We start from the raw sequence: 19406 nt of genomic DNA on the forward strand, positions 1-19406 counted from the left end.
AAAGGGAGGTGAGGAGGGGAGGCTTTAATGAAAAAAGGGAAGGGGATGAAAAAATGAGATATTACACTTGAGAAAAAGAGAAGGGGAGGGGGTTTTGATTAAAGAAATGAAGTTTGAAAAAGGGGGTAAGTTCTAGAAGCCCTCTGAAGGTTCGGTTCGGTTCGAGGTTTTCCAAACCTATAGCTAAAATAATATAGTTGTAAGATGTACCATGGGAGAGAGAAGCAAAGAGGAAGTCTCTATTACCTTAAAGATCTTGAATGGAAGGAAAGCATGCTAGGGACAATTTTTATAAGCTATACTCATGAGCCTTTTTTGTTCAAGGTATATTAGTTTTAGGTAATGTAATTATTAGCTTACAAAGCACAAACACTATAACATGTCATTAAGTGTGTATTCCACTCTTGCTTAGGTGTCAGCAATTGCATTTCCCAAGTGTGGGGGAGAATTCTCTCCACATCTAGAATGAAGTAATTCTAGGTAACACAAATAGAGTGTTGAAAAATATATTATGAAGGAGCTACAAACTCCAAAAGATAAATAAAATGTTGCATTGTTTTACAATATAAACAATCATATATTGTAGTTATACACTCATGAAATTTCATAAGAATATAGACTCTAGAGTAGTAGTATTATTGCAATCATAGGAGCCAATGAGCTTGAGAAGGAGTGGTATGTATTTTTTCTTCTTCTTCTTTTTTGGAGGTGAGCATCTTGCAATGCGTGTTGTTGTGCAAGATCAATCCAAAACCACTTTCAATAGGTAGTAGGCCCATGGAGAGCTTGAAGAGCACCATGGCCATGAGGGTGGTCTTGTTTCCCACACATCATAGATCTTGAATCCCACATTGATGCTCCTAAATGATGTAATATATGCACTAGATATAATTTAGTGCTAATAGTGACAATTCTATGATGAGGGTTTTTGTACTAAAAGTACTTTGTGGGTCCTCCTTTTAGGTATATATATATATATATATTTGCCTTCGTGTTATTCCGTGCAAATACACACCACATTATCTTATAATTGGTTTTTGTGTTTTATTGTTGTGATATGTGATAGGAATGATAATGTCCAATAAAGCTTCATCTTGCACTGCACAAGTTCAACAATGGGACATTGGACACCCTCTTATTTGTTCAAGAGGTTTAACCACCATGAAACATGATAGCTATCTCTCACTTAGCCTCTTACACGTGTCACACAAATACCAAGATTCACTTGTAGTGGGTTTTGTGGCCTTCTTCAAGCATAAATGATGCTCTTGTGAAGCTTCACAATCCAAGAATGTGCTCCTTTTGTTCCCAACTCTCTACAACCTTAGTATGCAAGGAAGAAGCATGAGTGCAAAGATGAGAGAGTGCTCAAAGAGAAAAAGAAGAAAACTTCACCCACATGGTCTCTCACTCTCTCCCTCTCTCACAAATGAAAAGCAAGAAGCCAAGTACACAAAAATCGCACACATATATGAATAGCCTACTCTATTATTTCTCATCCTTTAAATACATGAAACTAAGGGTTAGAGTTTCCCTACCTCCCTTGGGCATCCTGCCCCTTTTGTGATCCTTCCAACTAGTCATGGCTCTTTTTATGTGCAATTGAACCTAAGTGTTGTTGAAAAACTAAACCCAATATGAGTTGTGATCAAGATACTAGTTGTTATTAATGATTTGTGTGGGAGGGAGCCTAGCTCTTATTAAAATAATGACCTAACAGTGTTATAAATTTTCTATTTGACCAAAAATTTACAATATTTCTTTCTTTACCTTCTTCTTGCAATTGACATTTATCCCCTCGCCAAGATGAATGCCAGTTCCATGGCACAATTGCCAAATGTATGGGGTTGCTAGTGGTGAAAGGCTTTTTGATGTCTAATGAGGGAATTGGTAGGGGCGGATGGTCTATGTGGTAGAAGAGGTGGATGACAAGGTAGAGGGACTAAGAGACTCAAAGTGTACTAGGTTAGCTTGAAGAGGGAGGAAGAGGTAATAGCTGATGTTGAAGGGATCATGATGGGCATGGGCCACTGATGTTGATGGGTCTTATAGAACTCCATTGTACCCATTATGTCACTTATGCTCTTCCTAAGGGGTGTGTCTACCTTGCTTGTGCAATGGTTATGTGCTTGTGCATGTGCAATTGGGAGTTGGATCGAATTCCAAGTAATCTTGGAATGTTGTCCCACACTTGAGGATCCAATCAATGAAAGAATGTGGTGTGGTGCTATACTCAAGGTGCTAGATCGTTTGAGCAAGCATGGGATCTCCTTCCCCTTGATGTGCCCTAAGGTTATGATGGAAGGGAAGGGCTAGGGTGTTGCCCTAGGTGAAGTGAATGTGCATGTGCTTTTCTATTTTTTCTTTTACTTATAAATATACAATATATAATAAGGTACAAGAGAGGAGACAAATCACTCAGGAAGTGGCATGAGCATGCATTGAAGACAACCTTTATTGAGAAGATAATCCTTGGTACGCTCCCACAACTATAGTGATGCCTATGGGTAAAAAGGATGTATACACATAAAGAACCTATTGTCCACCATGTTCTCTAGTAACTTAACTAGGTGCAAAAGGTCAACAACAGTAGGGTACAAAGGTAAAGGTGAACCATCACCACTCAATCAGTTCTAGTTTTTTACATTAAAAAATAATGGAGGCAACCCATCTTCATAAGGCGTTACTAGTTATTGGAGGAGCTTGATGAGAAGTCAAAAATAGTTGCAAATGGTGATGAAGGAAGAATCTAGGAAATTAGCAAAATCTCTTGCAAAATGAGCAAAGGAAGGTACCATGTTAATAAGCTAGAACATGTAGGCTTTGTTGACATGGATCACTCTCATGTTAGGAATCTTGGGAAAGTTGTACCTACCATGCTCTTTTTTCTAATACTATTCACCATACCCTACCATCCCATAAAAGAGAGGATCTGCCCACTCTTCCTTCTAGGAGTAGATGAAGGCTTCCTAGGCCATCTTGTTGCATCCTAAAAGGGGTAACACCATTCTAGTAGTACTTGTCACACTTCCCTAGGCTTTAGTTTCAAGTATCTCCCCCTGCTTCCTTGGATTCTGCATGACTTTTGATAAGCTTCGACATCTAAAGGGTCTAGTCAATTCATAGCAATGTTCTTGGTTATTCTATGAGTAGCCGTATAGTATATAGTGGAAGTGACTTTCTAAACCTAGCCTCCTCATTAACTTTGAAATCAAACTTCACATAACGGCTAGTCTCTTACTTCTCCTAGTATTTTTGCAATGTTTCCTCTAGATTCTCTTCTTTTTCATGTGGTGGATGCTCTACTAATCTATGTGGCTAAGCTTATAAAGTCTAGATCATGGCTGAATAGAACTCTTTTTGCTCTGGGTCTTCCTCTTCATCCACAGTTGGGTGTTGTTTAGACTCTCGTGTGAAAAACCCTTTAGGTTTGGCATACCCATAGGGGGTGTCTTGGATCTAACATGAAGGGAGAGGTTGGTTGGGGTGTTTTGGATTGTAATAGATGTGCTGATTTAAGTGCATCATCATCATAACCTTTTTGCCTCAATTATCAAATTAGATCCTCCTTGATTGGCCCTTATGTCTCATCAAATTGATCCTTGAATGTTTTTCATACTCTACAAGGTATTAATTAGTAATCCTAGTTGAGCTTTATGTTCTTCTAGAGCTTTAGATTGAGGCATGCGAACTGACATTGTAGCTTTCTTGAATAGATCTAGCTACTTTATCATGACCAATTTGTAGGCCTCTCCAACTAGACTATGCGCTAACTTTCACTATACAAAGCCGCTCCTAGGTCATTGGAGAGCTTCAATAGGGTGGTCTTGTAAAGCCTATGTGTATCATTTTCGACCATACTTACAGCCTTGACAAGCTGGTAAAAATGGTCTCTTACAAACTTGCATATGAGGCACTTCATTGGCCATGTATTAGCTAGTGCTCTAGATTCTATCTTTTGTGTAGATGGGTTTAGGTAGAGAAAACTAGTTTATCCTCATTTAGTGGGTCTTTGATAGATATGGGCTACACTGTGGTTGAGAGGAATGGTGCTTGTGTAGTTTCCATTTTGCAAGAAAAAAGGATTTTGGTGAGCCTTTTTTATAGAAAATTTGATTATAGACCTTTTACTTTTCTTCTAGGATTGAAAAAATAAAACTACACAGCCTGGAATACCAGGCTTTATCCACCTTTTTACCTTCACATCACAAAGAATGGTTAGTTGTTTGTGGGCTAGTTCTCGGTTGCTCTTGGATTTCTAAAGGGCTTTGAAGGCCTAACTTTTTGATCTTTGGAGTCGATGTCTTAGTCTTTAAGGCCTTGATTTGGTCTAGTCTTGGTAGCCATGTCTTCCTTCCTTCCCCTTCAAAATTGAATCAAGCTTCCTAGCTTGAGAGAGTAGGTCATATAGTGTGTGGGTAATTTTATGTTTTGGTAGTTTAATTATTATTTATAGAGGAGATTGGATTTTGTAATGTACAACAAAAGAGGGTTCATGAGTCCATCAATCATAGAATTCAAGGTAAATCAACGACTCACAAAGATAAGACACGATGTCATTCAAGATTGAGGGGCCATTAAACCGACTTGTGATAGGGAACTCTTCTTCAGTTAGCCGTTTATCAATAAGTGAGTGATAAAGTATTTGTTTGGGGGGTGTTAGCATGCAAGCCTCAACGATGGCATGTAAAGATCCGGTCTAATAATACATGGGATCATATTTGAGAAGGTTCACAAACTTATGTTGTTCGGCCATGGTGACAGCCTTGTTTCTTACAGTGATGGCTTCAAAGCAATGGGTATACCATCTTTTGAGAAAGAGAGTGTTGTGTTACAAAGATAGTGTAGCCTATCAATGGAAAAAATGTATTTCAAGAGTGTTGCCTCCATAAATGAGGGGAGTATTTGGTAAACTTATAACTGCTGCTTTGGGATCTTGTGAGCCAGCTGGTCTTACAAGGGGATACTTTGTGAAATAGATGTGGCTTTTTTGCTTGAATGGATAAGTCTTCAACCATTTTGTAGATCAAACTACATTGACATGATTTCTTTAGCACAATTGGCAAAGAGGGTTGATATTCACATATTCAATATGGGGGAACTTGGTATAGGTAAAAAATGATATCCTCTTATGGGGGTAAGTTGAGCTTGTGCCACAATGACAGTTGTGGCCATTTTAGATGATTAAGATGTTGAGCTAATTGGGGAATCTAAGGGTGGAGAGAAGGTGGTAAGTGGAGTAGAAGGTGTAAATGAGCCTTTTTTTAAAGGAGTTCTACATGAAGGCTATGTGTGAGCTTGACTACTAAACACAATGCGAGTGGCTGGTTTGGTCAGCATGTTATTAGATTTGTTGCTATGGTTGGTGTACAAGCAGTGATCATTCATGCAGCCATATACAATTTTAGCATCAAGAATCTACGGTAGCCTTCAAAGGTTTATGCTAAAATATTAGGACAACATTATTCCACTTGCATACTCTATCTTTCCCTATTCCAAAAAATTCATGGAAGCCACAAAAGCACTCCTTTGTTGGCCCAATCAATCCTTTGGACGATCAAAGAGTGTTCAATCCCCCCTTGATGGACTTTGCATGAGATATGTCTTCCTCTCCACCACATTTACTTCAGCCCATTCCTAGATAGTTTGCACCATTTTTTGCTTCCATTCTTATTGCCCTTATCTTATACCCTTTCCTCTATTTTCCCTTGTCCAGTAAGTCTGATAAGTTTTCCAATTATTCCTCTTACAAAGTCACATGCTTGTTAACTCTTGGAAGCTCACTTATTTGACTTCCCCTTCTTCTCTTGAGTTTAACTTTACTCCTTGTAAATAATTTACTAAAGTAAGACTCTATAATGTCTTTAGATCTCATCTAACCTATCTTGTCATGTCCTATGTGCAGACTCTTGAATGCATGAAGTTAATATGGGCATAAAATCATATGACATCCACTCAGTCTATGTGACTAGATGGCAAAAAGCTAACCTTTGTGGATCTAGCCTTTGGGTTGGATAGATTAGTTATGTTGGTAGCAACTCGAGGCACAATGCATGGAGTTATAGGGTGTGGGAGTTATTAGGGACCCCTTCCATGGCTCTTGTGGCTAGGGGGTCTTAGGGGGACTCAGCAGCCCCTGTGACGAGGGTCCGGGGGCATTGCTCCCAACCCAATGGTAAAGGAAATATTCCTTGGAATATTCCTTGGTCGACTAGGGAAGGTTCATAATATGGTTGGACAAGCCAACTAGACTACCTTTCGAAGTTATAAAAAGAAGATCCCTCCAAAGCCATTGTCAATCTATCTTTCACCCAATTAGAGTTCTTAAGCTACCCTTAAGGTCTTCACCTATCATCTATATGAATCACCATCTAAGCTTCACATTGGAATTGCATGGGTGTATAGAGCCATCTTTATATTAGTTCATTTGAAATTAAAGGAGTTTTTGTTCTTCTCATATTTGATGTGTGTTCTCTACTCCTTGCTCAGCTTTTGTCTATTGCACTATGTAATTTCTACACTTGCCAGAAATGGATGCAGTAATGGAAGCATATACGCATGTTGAAGTAAACTACTAAACACAAGACATGGAAAAAACTTATAACACTACAAAAGAAGAAAACTCAGAACAATGCTCGGTAAATGGAATCCATACACCAAGACATGAGACAGTCATGTACAACAGTGAGTCACTTGTTACATGGGCATCAACACTAGCTCCTCTCTCCAATTAGGACCTCCATGTGATGAATATACAGACTGAGGAGGAAGAGCACATAATAAACAGACAATAAATATGCCATGAATAGTAGCTAGTTGGTCAATATTAAATGATGGCCAACTAGCATAAAATGCCCTAAAATGCCACAAATAATACACAATAAAATGCCTAAAATAGTAGTCATGTACCTGACCCAATCTGGCATGCACAAACTCACACATGAGTTGGCATATCTACTAACAGTCATGTGGTTGATAAATTTGGAGAAGCATTTGTCGGTAGAGTAATCTATTCCTTAGGGGACTTGTATTCAAGTTATGATCAATTTCAGTGTTAGAGAGCAAGGACATTACCACTGTGAATACATCCTTGGATTTAGTGTGTATGTATACTCTTCCTCAAGGAGCAACAAATTTAGTGGCACATATGATAAATGCTATGAACAAGGTGTTGAGCGATTATATTCCCCATTTGACAATGTCATTCTTAGATGATGTACATATTAAAGGGTGTGCGGAGAAAGAGTAAAATAAAGATCTAAATGATCAAGCCTACAAAAAAATTGTTGCTAGTCATATTGCTGACTATGAGAAAATTTTGGCTGGACTAGAAGAGGTTCATCTCACTCTTTTTGGTCTTTGGAGTAGATGAAGTGTTGATTGTTGGTCATATGTAAGGGCCATATGGCAGAAGGCCATCTCTAGTAAAGGTTGATGTGATTGACAAGATGTAGGAAACTTATTGCTCCATTTTAGAGGTAAGGAGATTTTTAGGGGTATGTGTATTCTATCTCATTTGGATAAGGCATTATGTGCATGTTGCTGATGACCTTTATCAATTATTGCATAAGGGGCAAAAATTTCAGTGGGGAAGAAAACACAAAAGGCCATGAGAAATTTGAAGAAATTGCTAAAATTTGCACCTACATTAAGAAAGATTGACTACTCAAATGGGAGACCCATTGTCATTATAGTAGATACCAGCCCTACCAACATAGGTTGGGTAAATGGTCAAGATGATGATGAGGAAAATAGGTTTGCAGCCACATTCAAAGCAAAGGTTTTAAATGAGATATAGAGGAGATATCTACATGTTAAGAGAGAAATATGGGGTATTGTTACAATCCTTAAATGTGATGAGTATTTTGTTGGTGGACCTATGATAGTAGAGATAGATTATTTATCTTTGCTTGGAACTATTGCAATTCGTGTAAGGTTAGGGTTTATCAACACAAGCACACTCACACATACTCAAAGTGAACAAGTGAACATCAAGAGAGAAGAGAGTGCTAGAAGGTAACATCCACTATGTGAGAATACTAAATAGTACACCAATTGATGGGTCTTCACACGGGGAAAGAACCCTTCTCTAGTTAGAAGTTAAGAGTGCTTATGGAACAAGGGAGCATTCACACTACAACTTAGGAGAAACATGACAAGTGTGCCCCTCGACTGGATGATGTGAACGTATACAGGGAATAGGCAGATAAATCCCCAAATGGTATCAAGCCTAGAGCCTTGTGAAAGGCTTCAAACTTATCTCTAGAGAGAGCTTTTATAAACACATTTGCCAAGTTGTCTTGTGTGGGGGACATGGACTAACTCAAACTCCTCTATATGGAGTCTCTCTCTAACATAATGATAGTGCACCTCAATGTGCTTTATGCGAGAATGAAAAACAGGATTCCTTGCAATTGCCATGGCACTCTAGGTGTCAATATAGATAAGAGTGGTTGACTGCTATCCCACACTAAGATCGACCAAAAGGAATTTGAGCCATATACATTCCAATGTAGTTGTAAATGCTAGCCTATATTTAGCTTCACAACTAGATGTGGCCAAGGTAGACTACTTCTTGCTCAGCCAAGAAATGCATGAGTCACTAAGCATGAAACAATTACCACTAGTGGAGACTTTCGTGTCAAAACAACCAAGATAGTTTGTGAATGCATGTAAGCAAAGAGTAGTTTCTTTAGGATTAAAAATGCCCAATGTTTGAGTACCTCTGAGATAATGAAAGACACATTTAACTACTTGCCAAGTGTAGTACTAGGGCTATGCATACAATGTGCCAACTAAACGCCCCCAAATTGAATATCTGGCTATGTATTACACAAATACAATAAATAGCCAATAGCCTATTGATAAAGAGAAGCATCAAATGGTTGTCTTACATCCTGAAGGATGCATGTCTCAATGGGAGTAGAGATAGGCTTGCAATCTTGCATCTAAAAATGCTCAAGGAGCCACCAATGTACTTAGGCTATTGTAAAATAATGCCCCCCTCAACTATAGTAAACTATATGCCAAGATAGTAGTGCAAGTGGCCAAGATCTATCACATTAAACATATGTTGCAATTAAACTTTAAGGCTAAAATATGTGTTTCATGAGGTCTAGTCAATAGCATGTCATCGACATAAAGAATGAGAATCAAGAGGCTATCCCTATCTTTATGGACATAAAGTGTGCTTTTTGTGTGTGAATTACTGAAGCGAAGAGTAATTAAGTATGCATGTATATTTTCATACCATGCACTAGGTGCCTACTTTAAACCATAGAGGGCCTTATGCAAATGACACACTTTGATTTTAGATCCTTTTCAAACAAAGTCAGGAGGTTGAGTGACATAAACCTCCTGATGAAGGTCACCATTCAAAATCCCTATATTTACTTCACACACTGTGACCACATACATACACATTGCAAGTAGCACACGTCTATCACTCTCACTTTATTCTTTATTCTTTCAGTGACAATTGAATAAGAGAAGGCTAATCACACATTGTGATTGTTGGAGTTTCCTCTCTCTTGCACTCTTGCTTCATCTTCCATAGCTCTTGCTTTGCTCATTGAAGTGGGAGCTCATGCTCATCCGCCAAGACCCATGGACCGCTTATTGCTTCAAGTGTTTCAAGAGAGCAAAAATGGCTATCTCTCACCTAGCTGATGTGCTTTCGATCCCACAAGGGTATAGTGAGCTTACCTTGATGCCCGAATGAGTGGCCTCCTCTCTCAAGCAAGCTAGTAGCTCCACGATTTGAGATGCAAGCTCAAGCAACCTCAAGCCCCATCCTTTGAGCTCCATCCTCCATAGCCGTGCATGAGACAAGAGAATAGAAGAGGAAGAGAGGAGATGATGGAGAGCTTACCTTGATGCCCGAATGAGTGGCCTCCTCCCTCAAGCAAGCTAGTAGCTCCACAATTTGAGATGCAAGCTCATGCAACCTCAAGTCCCATCCTTTGAGCTCCATCCTCCATAGCCGTGCATGAGACAAGAGAATAGAAGAGGAAGAGAGGAGATGATGGAGAGGTTTTCCACCGCGGTACCTCACAATCACACACTCACTCCCTCACACTCTCACACTCCCTCTCTCAACAAGCACACACAAGCAAGCAAGAAGGAGAGAATAAGAGAAGAAGAAGAAGACCACTTTAGCCACACACCAAAGAATGAGCTTCTCATTCACTTTTTGAGTTTATATACAAGCCCTCAATCCCTCAAGTGCCCATCCCCTACCTTGTCCCTTCACCTATGCCTATCTATGTTTTACAATTCACATAGAAGAGAGCTTGGCGCTCTTTTACAAATTTTTAGTGGTGCCTTTGCATTATAAAATGTGCCTTTGCCTTTGACTTGACCTTTGCAGTCGCCCTTGCGCTTTTGGCATTTTCTCTTTTATTCCTTGCTTACTACCTTTTTTTGCATTATTCAATATTTTTGAATTTTCTTTTTCTCATCTTGCATTGGGGTTAGCATTACCCCCTCCTAGATGAGTGTGAGTCCCATGGCACTTGTTGCAAGTCTAGGTTGATGAGGGTTTGATTATCTGAAGGGTGGTCATGTGAGTCGATGATGATGGGACCTCGTGGGGATTGGTCCTAGGGAGAGGCTGATCAAATGATTGAGGTGGTGGAGGCTGAGAGAAAATTGAGTGGACATCAAAGTCTCGGAAGTTGGTGGTTTGCACCATTGGTATTTACTTGAAAAGAAAAGAAGGTGCACTACCTGGGGGGTGTGTCTACCTTATCGTGTGGTGCATTGTGCTCGTGCTAGTGGGACTGGGAGTTGGGTCAACCACAGGAAAACGCATGCAATCTTGGGTGTTGTCCCACACTTAAGCACCCAGTTCGTGTATAAGGGAGGTGTAGTGGGTATAGCTTAGGGTGATAGGTCTAACCATAGGTGAGGGTGACCTCTGTGTGTGTGTGTGTGTGTGTGTGTGTGTGTGTGCGTTTGGTCCTGTTTGATTCTTATTTGTTAGGGCTATGGACTTTCCGCATCTCTATTTCCTGGCACAATTCCTAACTTGTTGCTCCTGGTTGTATACCGCTATGCTTTGCAAGGCTTTCTACGCTAGTTTCCTCTTCTCTTCAATGTCCTCTGATTGCCTATTGTGGTGGTCCACCTTGGTGTATGCATTGTATTTATTCACTATCTACTGGATTTTGACTAGAACTCGTTTCTGCGGTTCGAACTCATTTCTGCCATATCTGTGCTCTCTTGCTCCACCAAGTTGTCAATGAGGTTGATTAAGCTGAGTAGTGTTGTGCCTCCAATGGTGTCGATCCTTCTATCCATATGGCTTTCCATGTCGGGTCTCTCTCCTAGTCACCTACAGATTGAAGTTCTCGATCACCCATCTAGGTTTGAGGGTTGTCTTCTATTGATGGGTTTGTTCTGCTTGTTAAGTCTGAGTGGGCTCCTTCTAATTTACAGACAGCCCTCAATTTACGTTCACTTAGTGTGTATGTGGTGCTCTTTCCATACACAGTGTGAAATCAGGCTTTCAGTTTTTTAAGTGCACTTCAAGTGTGAAACAATGTGGGGTGCAATGCAAAATGGTAAATGCAGCTTTTGCATTCCTGTTTATGTTCTCGACCGAATATAGCTTTAGGCTCAATTGCTAGCTGCTTTCACAAGTCTCTAGGATATGTGCTGTATCTTTCAGATTATTCAAAGTCTAATTGGGGTCTACATGTCAGTTTGTGGCTCCAAGAGGGGCTAAAAGCTGACATGATTGTTAGTGGCCATTTTTAGCTAACCAGTTGAGATTTCTAAGGTCAAATGTGCCTGTAAGGCTTTTGGAGGATTTCCCTGTTGCGGGAGATGTTTTGCTTCACCCGAGATGCACTAAATTTGTAAATCTTTTGCTATCAAATTTTTGGTCCGATTCTGCAATGTCTGATTTTGTAGCGTTCGATCCTCTGGATGGGACGGTTCGATTTTCACATCCGATTGTAGGTGATCCGAGTGACTGATGGCCAATCGTCTGAATTCAATTTTGTTTGTCTATTTTTTGCATCCGATCAAAGTGGTCCAATTGTAGGTTGTCTGATTTTTAGAATCGGATGGGTCGAGCGTCCAATCCGACAGGCAAGATGTGTTCAAGTGTCTTGGTTTGATTTTCCAAATTGGACGGTAGTGTCTGGATCAGACGAGCTAGATAGGTCCAAGTGTCTAATTACCCAAAAATCAGACTCTATTGCTTGCATCCAATTCTAATGGTGCAAAGGCAGTGATTTTAGTAAATTGATTCTACGCAACAATTTACGAAATACAAGCCCACAAGGACCTCCAAAATGCAAGTATGGACCAAGAACAAGATTTATATACACTTAGTATGCGCAAAAAATGCATGTGGAAGATGATTGATCCATCGAGAGCTCTAGATCTCTCTCTCTCTCTCTCTCTCTCTCTCTCTCTCTCTCTCTCTCTCTCTCTCTCTCTCTCTCTCTCTCAAGCTCTCTCTCTCTCACTGTTGTAGGTGAAAATGAGCTTTACTCTTTCTCTCTAGGGCTCAGCCTTGACCTCTCTAACCTCTCCCCTTGTGACATTAACACATTCAAGCACTCTTTTTTTCCCATTTTTTCCTTGTTTGTGCCGTGTTTAGGCTTGTTTTACAGCAGTAGCCCTAAAGCGATTCGCTTCAATTTCTTGATCATATCCTACTCCAAATGCAATAAAAATCAAAGCCCAAATACTGTATAGATTTATCCTACATGTCTACTCATTAAAAACCCAAAATACTTACTTATTTTGAAGATTAAAACCCAAAATCTCCTACCTATATCAAGTATTGGTTTGGGCCCTACTTCAATGCTCGATTTGAAGTGCGCAAGTGCTCAAGCTTGAATCCATTTGTCCTGATAGTAGCGGAACCAAAATGAAGTAGAAGCTCACGCTTATCCACCAAGACCCACGGACCGCTTATTGCTTCAAGCATTTGAAGCAAGCACAAAATGGCTATCTCTCACCTAGTTGATGCGCTTTCAATCTCATGGGGATGTAGTGAGCTTACCTTGATGCCCGAATGAGTCGCCTCCTCCCTCAAGCAAGATGATAGCTCCACAATTTGAGATGCAAGCTCAAGCAACCTCAAGCCCCCTCCTTTGAACTCCATCCTCCATAGCCGCGTGTGAGACAAGAGAAGAGAAGAGAAGAGAAGAGAAGAGAAGAGAAGAGAAGAGAAGAGAAGAGGAAGAGGAAGAGGAAGAGGAAGAGAGGAGATGATGGAGAGCTTTTCCAGCGTGGTCCCTCGCCCTCACACACTCACTCGCTTATACTCTCACACTCCCTCTTTCAAGCACACACAAGCAAGTAAGAAGGAGAGAATAAGAGAAGAAGAAGAAGACCATTTTAGCCATACACCAAAGAATGAGCTTCTCATTCACTTTGTGAGTTTATATAAAAGCCCTCAATCCCTTGGGCGCCTATCCCCTTTTTACATGACCAGGCATCTTGTCAAGGTCCTCTTTGCCTATTCCCTTCTAGTTACCTTATCCCTTCACCTATGCCTATCTATGTTTTACAATTCGCATAGGAGGGAACCTGGCGCTCTTTTACAAAATTTTAGTGGCGCCTTTGCCTTTGACTTGACATTTGCGTCGCCCTTGCACTTTTGACATTTCCTCTTTTATTCATTGCCTAGCTGCCTTTTTTCACATTATTCCATATTTTTGAATTTTCTTTTTTCCATCTTGCCTTGGGGTTAACACTCCTGTCTGCTTATGTGCTTCCACTCAAACTCTACAAAGTGATCATTCAAGGAGCTTCGTCGTCTTTTGCTTTAGTCCAGATTCAAAGCATCTCCTCAAGGTTTCAAAAGTAGCCATTATTTCTTCCTCTCGAGGTATGCATTAAGTCTTGACCTTAGTTGAGAATATTAGATAGAGGCATCTAGTGGATAGATTGACATATAATGGCTTCATGAAGATGCATTATGCATACATGGTATCGTGTGTTCAGGATGTTGAGCCTATTTGTCTTGAAGAGAAAGTTCAAAGCAAAGATTGGAAGAATGCTACGGATGAAGACATGGATGGGTTGACAAAGAATAAGACATGGAATTTAGTTGAGTTACCTTATGTGGCAAGAAGGAAATTAGCTACAATTGGGTATATAAAGTCAAGTGCAAATCAGATGGCTCATTAAAGAGATACAAGGCAATGTTTATTGAAAAAGGTTATGCTCAAACATATAGTTTGGATTATGAAGAGACCTATAGTCCAATGGCTAAGATGACTCCAGTGAGATCAACCATTGCATTAACTTCTATCTATGCTAGAAATTGTACCAAATATATGTAAAGAATGAGTTTTTAAATGGTACTTTGGAAGAAAAGGTATACATGGATGCCAAAAGGATATGTACATCCAAAATTTCCTAATTATGTGTGTAAGTTGAGGAAGACATTACATGGATTGAAGCAAGAACCAAGAGCTTGGTGTGAGAGGATCAACAAGTTCTTATGTAGCATGGGATTTCAATAAAGCATGGCTAATTTTTCACTTCATATCAAACATACATAATGGTTGTTGTGGTCATCTATGTTGATGATCCCATGGTTATAGGTACTCTTAAAAGAGAGATTACTGATGTAAAGCATCGGCTACATAGGGAGTTTGACATCAAGGACCTTGGTTTATTGAGGTATTTTCTTGGCATTGAGGTGATGGACACTCCACATGGAGTTTGGTTAGTGCAGAGGCAATACTCATTGTTGGAGATGCTAGAGAAGTATAGAATGATAGCATGTAAGCTAGTGGATACACCATTAGATCAAAAAATTAAGATGGTGGATGATAGAGAGTATGTGGAGGATGTTACTATGTTCAAAAAAATGGTTGGAAGCCTAGTGTGCCTAACCCTAACAAAGCTTGACTTACATTACTTTGTGGAAGTCATTAGCCAGTTCATGGCAAAAACCATGCAAGTCACATTTGGATGTAATGAGGAGAGCCTTGAGATATGTAAAAAAAGATAGTGAGTTTTGGCTCGTTCTATGAGAAAGGAATCAAGCCTATATTATTTGGCTACACATATATAGATTAGGCAGGAAGTATCATGGATAGGAGATCCATTAGTAGCTATGCATTCTCATTTGGTTTAGCCATGGTGAGTTGGAGTAGCAAGAAGCAATCCACAGTTGCTTTATCTAGTATAGAACCTAAGTACAGAGGTATTGTATTGGTAGCATGTAAGTAGATATGTAAGTAGACATGGCTAAGATTACTATTATGTGATATGGGGATAGCGATAGATGGTGGAGTTATCATGTATTGTGATAACATCAGTAGCATTATGTTGGCAAAGAACCTAGTCTACCATGCAAGGGAAAAACCATATTAGAGTGCACTACCACTTTATTAGAGAGAAGGTTATGGATGGAAAGATAGACTTGGTACATGTCAAAACCAATGATCAAGTCGCGGATATCTTTACCAAAGCATTAGGTAAGTATAAGTTTTACTTCAGAAGTGCACTTGGGATATTATATTTGCAAGCTCATTATGAGCTCGAGGGAAAATGTTGAGAAATAATACATAGGCTAAGCCATATACTATGTATGCATAAATAAAGAAGAGATTGTGTGTGAAGTGACTTGAAGGTCAAAATGTATTTATCACTTTAGAGGATACTTTGTGGTGTATTTGTTGAGACAATGAGAGAAGGAAAATAATGAACATGATGAAGAAGAAGAACACTTGAGCCTCCATATCTTGTGCCATTTCTCCTTTTGTTGCGCATCATATTCTATTCTTTTTAATATACAATACTGAGCTTCTTGCTTTGAATGCCTATTTTGCCTACATGGTATTTCGGGTGTACTACATCTCTACGGTGTAATCTAGCATTGATGCATGAGCCTGGATATGGTTATGACACACTTTGGTACTTGGATTTTAGCTTTATTCAATGTACTTGGGCTTTGGTCGGCTTTGGTCAAGTGCTTTGAGCTTCTATGCATTCACTTATAGGTATTGAAGCTTCATTGGACAATTATGCTCTCGGATGTATTTATGATGCATTTGGGCTTTGTAGATACTTTGATGTATATGTTTTGAGCTTTGCTTATTCACTTTGCATTTCAAAATTTCTTTCAATGGGAGATGCATATACTTACTTTTGGCAGAGCTTAGTTCTTTGAGACAATGGGACTCTTGGTTCATATATATGCTCTCTTATATGCTATTGGATGTAATTACTTCCATTTGTGTGATGATTTGATTTCCTATGCTTTAGACACCGCTTACATCTATCAATGATAGTTTGTGGTTGATGTATATGCTTATGGGATGTATGGTTTATTGAAATTTTGAGTTCATGAGACAATCTTTGATACCAGTGGTCTATACTTAGTTGCTGCTAGTTGCATTCCTCGTATCCCATTAGACACTACTTGAATATCCCTTAGTAGTGGAAGCTTTCTTTCTTGACTATTTTACCACATTTGGATTGACATATATTGCTATCTCTATTTCAGCATTGTTTTAATTATAGTTTTTAGCATTAGCTTAGAGAGCAGACATTGTACTTTCATAATGTATTACTTGCAGTTGGTAGATAACTTATACTTTAATATTCAACCTACCTCCCCTTATTCTTACTTGTGACACTTTGTGAGTCATGGGATACTTTCCATATTTCCATGTGTGCTAATAGGCCTAAGAATGGCTAGAAACTCCAAGATGTTGAGGGTTCTTTACTCACAGAGGAGATAAACAAAAAGAATGTAGATGTAGTGTGTACTTCTCAATGCATTGACTATTAAGGATAGACATGATGATAAGAGTGGTAATGACCATGGTGGTAGACATCCACAGAGGTCTCAGTCTCATGTGCAATCTCACAATAAGTCTTGTAGTCATAAGGCCTCTCTAACATGTCATTACTCTCAGAAGTAGGTTCATATTTGGTCACAATGTCATAAGATGTGCGATATACATAAAGAGAAAGTGTTAACCCCTTACGACTACAATAAGTCTTGTAGTCGTAAGGCCTCTCTAACATGTCATTACTCTCAGAAGTAGGTTAATATTTGGTCACAATGTCATAAGACGTGCAATATACATAAAGAGAAAGTGTTAACCCTACCAGTTCGAGATGGAGAAAAATAAGTCCAAGAAAACTCCAAATGTGGATACAAAGGAAGAAGTAGGAAGGGAAGCTACCAAAAGTGTGAGGGCAGTCTCAAAAGCTAAGTCAAAGAAAAAAGCACATTTTTAAATGCAAGGTGTCACTAAAAATTTTGTAAAAGAGCTCCAAGCTCCCTCCACTGAAAATTGTAAAAGGTAAATGGGTATAGGTAAAGAGAAAGGGCAACTAGAAGGGAATGGGAAAAATGGGACCTTGCCACAATGGCAACCATGTAAAAGGGATGGGTGCCCAAAGGAATAAGGGTTTTGTATATAAACTCAAAAGTGAATGAGAAGCTCATTCTTTGGTGTGAGACTAAAGTTGACTCTTCTTCTTCCCCTCTTCTCTCCTTCTTTCTTGCTTTTGTGTGCTTGAGAGAGGGAGTGTGAGAGTGTGAGGGAGTGAGTGTGTGAGGGTGAGGGATCTTCTTATTCTCTTCTCTTTTCTTCCCTTGTCTCAAGTGTGACTATGGAGGATGGAGCTTGGAGGTGGAGGCTTGAGGATGCTTGAGCTTGCATCACAAATCATGGAGCTACTAGCTTGCTTGAAGGAGGAGACTACTCATTCGGGCACCAAGGTAAGCTCACTTCACCCTGATAGGATCGAAGGCGTGTTAGCTAGGTGTAAGAGATAGCCATTTGTGGTCATTGAAACGGTTGAAGCAATAAGCAGTCCGTGGATCTAGGCGATTAAGTATGAGCTTCCTCTACATTTTGGTTCTGTTATGCTGGGACCAACAGATTCAAGCTTTAGCACTTGCGTGCCTCAAATTGAGCAATGAAGTAAGGGTTTCATCCCCTGAACTTGAGATTGAGATAGGTAGGAGATTTTGGGGTTTCAATCTTTGCAAACAAGTAAGTATTTTGGTTTTTTGATTATTAGGCGAGTGGGAGGAATCATTTCAGTATTTGGATTTTGATTTTTATTGCATTTAGAGTAGTGTTAACCCTCAAACGAACGAAGGTGGAAAATCTGGAAAAGCTAAAGTAGAAGACAAAGACAAAGGCCAAGGCAAAGAGAAACGGAAGACAAAGACGCACAAGGAGAAGAGTCCTAAATAAGGGAGAAAGGCTCACAAGGAAAAGCGCAAGTCAAAACTTTTGTAAAAGAGCGCAAGCGCATCATGGTTTAATTCAAGGAGCGCCGGGCTCTCACCCATGCAATTTGTAAATGTAGATGGGCGGTGGAAAGGAAGCTAGGAAGATAGAAGTACAATGGGAAAAAGGGGCCTAGGCTACAGTCGGTCATGTAAAAATGGGGAAAAGGGGATGACCGCCCAAAAGGGATTTAGGGTTTTGTATATAAAGTTGAAAAGTGAATGAAAAGATTATTCTTGTGTGTGGCCAAAAGTAGCTCTCCTCTTCTTCTTCTCCTTCTTGTTCTTGCTTGCTTGAGCTTGTGCTTGAGAGAGAGTGAGTGTGTGAGGGAGTGAGTGTGTGAGTGTGGTTGAGAGTACGAGACTATGAGGGAGTGAGTGTGTGAGGGTGAGGGACCGAGGAGGAGAAGCTCTCCATATTCTCCTCTCTTCTTCTCTTCTCTTCTCTTGTCTTGTCTTGCTCGCGGCAATGGAGCTTGGAGCGTGGAGCTTGAGGATGGAGCTTGCTTGAAGCTTGCACTTGGATCGTGGAGCTACCGGAGTGCGCGGGAGAGGAGGTAACTCAAACGGTATGGAGGTAAGCTCACTACACCCATAGGTATGGATGGCGCGTCGGCTATGTGAGAGGCAGCCATTACTGCTCGGCTTGGAACGCTTGAAACAATAAGCGGTCCGTGGGTCTTGGTGGATGAGCGAAAGCTCCCACATTTTGGTTCTATTGTCAGGACCAACGGATTCAAGCCTTGAGTGCTTGCGCGCTTCGAATCGAGTATTGAAATAGGATTTTCCCCGAACCGGTGCTTGAGATAGGTAGGAAGTGAGGGGGTTGAAGATGGTATTCGATCTCCTTGGCAAGTAGGTTTTTTGCTTTTTTGAGATTTATGTTGTGAGATGGAGTAGTGTAGGTATTTACTTTGTGATTTGGATGCATTAGAGTAGGAAGAAAAACAAAGAAAAAGAAGAAAAACAAGCATCAGGGTTTCTGCTGTCATAATAGGGCATGAGGGTTTGATTTGTTTGCCGATTTGCATTTTGGAGTTTATTGGCTATCCTAGGTATATAGATCTCTTCCCCATCACTCCAGCATCATTCCTGTTGAATCTTGTAGCTTGTAATAATCAATACCTTAAGATTTTTGATGATTTCATGCTCAAAAGTGCGTTCGGGTCGG

Source organism: Lygodium microphyllum, chromosome 7 (assembly GCF_053477565.2).
Source record: "Lygodium microphyllum isolate KBCC chromosome 7, Lygodium_microphyllum_v1.1.10, whole genome shotgun sequence".
NCBI lineage: Eukaryota > Viridiplantae > Streptophyta > Polypodiopsida > Schizaeales > Lygodiaceae > Lygodium > Lygodium microphyllum.